Consider the following 2,369-nt stretch of genomic DNA (forward strand, 5'->3'; position numbering starts at 1 on the left):
TGCTCCTTGTCGTGTGCAGGTCCTCGAGGGTTGGTAGATTGCAGGCAATTACCTTCTCAGCAGTGTGCATGATACGCTGCAGTCTGCTCTTGTCCTTGGCAGTGGCAGCAGCGTACCAGACGGTTATGGAGGAGGTGAGGATGGATTCAATGATCGCTGTATAGAATTGCACCATCATTGTCTTTGGCAGGTTGCATTTCTTCAGCTGCCGTCGAAAGTACATCCTCTGTTGAGCTCTCTTGGCGAGGGAGCTGATGTTCAGTTCCCACTTGAGGTCCCGGCAGAGAATAGTGCCCAGGAAGCGGAAGGACTCCACAATTTTGACTGCGGAGTCTAACAGGGTGATGGCGGTGAGTGGGGCTGTATTCTTCCTGAAGTCCACAACCATCTCAACTGTCCTTAGAGCATTTAGCTCTAAGTTGTTCTGGCTACACCAGGTCACCAGGTTGTCAGCTTCCCACCTATAGTCAGACTCATCCCCACCAGAGATCAGCCCAATGAGGGTGGTGTCGTCCGACAAACTTCAAGAGTTTGACGGACAGATGATTGGAGGCGCAGCTGTTGGTATACAGGGAGAAGAGCAGTGGGCAAAGGACGCAGCCCTGAGGAGTTCCCGTGCTGATGGACCTGGAGTCAGAGACTTCTGTTCCCGGCTTAACGCACTGCTTCCTGTCAGAGAGGAAGTCTGTGATCCACCTGCAGGTGGAGTAGGGCACGTTCAGCTGGAAGAGCTTGTCCTGAAGCAGGGCAGGGATGATGGTGTTGAAGGCAGAGCTGAAGTCCACAAACAGGATCCTGGCGTAGGATGCTGGGGCGTCCACATGCTGTAGGGTGAAGTGGAGGGCCATGTTAACTGCGTCGTCCACAGACCTGTTGGCTCTGTAGGCAAACTGAAGGGGGTCCAGGAGAGGGTCTGTGATGGCTTTGAGGTGTGCCAGGAGCAGGCGCTCAAAAGACTTCATTACCACAGATGTAAGGGCGACCGGTCTGTAATCATTTAGTCCTGTTGGCCTTAGCTTTTTGGGCACAGCGATGATGGTGGAGGACTTGAGACAGGCTGGTACATGGCATGTCTCCAGGGAGGTGTTAAAGATGTTGGTGAACACCGGAGACAGCTGGTCAGCGCAGTGCCTGAGGGTGGCTGGAGAGACAGAGTCCGGCCCGGCTGCTTTGCGTGGATTCTGCCTCTTGAAAAGCCCATTAACTTCTCCCTCCTGAAAGGAGAGAGTCGTTTCTGTAGTATGGGTGGGGGATGGGGCCTCTTGGGTGGGAAGGGGTGGTTCAGGACAGTCCAATTGTCTTTCAAATCTACGGTAGAACTCGTTCAGGTCGTTGGCTAGGCGGGAGTCGTTAGTGGTGTGGGGCGCTCTGGGTTTGTAGTTGGTGATGTGCCTGAGCCCTTTGGCAGACAGAAGCAGCGTCGTTAGTAGAGAACTGGTGTTTTAGTGTCTCTGAGTACAGTCGTTTAGCCTCTCTCACCGCTTTGCTAAACCTGTTCTTCGACTCCTTGAATCTGTCTCTATCCCCACTCCTAAACGCTTCCTCCTTCTCCAACCTCAACCTTTTGAGCTTTGCTGAGAACCAGGGCTTGTTGTTGTTAAAGTTCACCCTGGTACGTGTTGGGATACAGCAGTCCTCACAGAAGCTGATGTACACAGCCTCTGTGAGTTCATCCAGACTATTGGTAGCAGTCGTGAACATATCCCAGTCAGTACAGTCTAAGCACGCCCGCAAATCTTCCACAGCCTCACTGGTCCACTGTTTAGATGTCCTCACAGCAGGTTTACAGAGTTTTAGTTGCTGCCTGTATGCACGAATCAGGTGGACCAAGGGAGTTCTGTGCGAGCCGAACAGCCCCGTGACCCACAAGAGAAACATCCCCGCCAAATTCGAGCGTTTGACGGGGTCTATCCGTGAAAAAATATTCACGTTTTTGAGTGCACATGCATTTCTGCTGCAAATGCCTCTGGAAGTTTCATGCCGTTCGTATGCCAATTGTGGCAACACGAAAATGACCCGTTTTCCCATTCCGAGGGATTTCTGTGCGACCCTAACAGCCCCGTGAGCCACAAGAGACACATCCCCGCCAATTTCTAGCGTTTCACGGGGTCTATCCGTGAAAAATATAGACGTTTTTGAGTGCACATGCATTTCTGCTGCAGATGCCTCTGGAAGTTTCATGCCGTTCGTACGCAATGTGGCAACACGAAAATGACCCCTTTTCCCATTCCGAGGGATTTCTGTGCGACCCTAACTAACAGCGCCCGTGAGCCACAAGAGAGACATCCCCGCCAATTTATAGCGTTTCACGGGGTCTATCCGTGAAAAATATAGACGTTTTTGAGTGCACATGCATTCCTGCTGCAAAT

This window comes from Petromyzon marinus, unplaced genomic scaffold, assembly GCF_048934315.1.
Source record: "Petromyzon marinus isolate PM22_M1 ecotype Great Lakes invasive population unplaced genomic scaffold, UKy_Petmar_22M1.pri1.0 PM_G_Scaffold_26, whole genome shotgun sequence".
In the NCBI taxonomy this organism is placed as follows: Eukaryota; Metazoa; Chordata; class Hyperoartia; order Petromyzontiformes; family Petromyzontidae; genus Petromyzon; species Petromyzon marinus.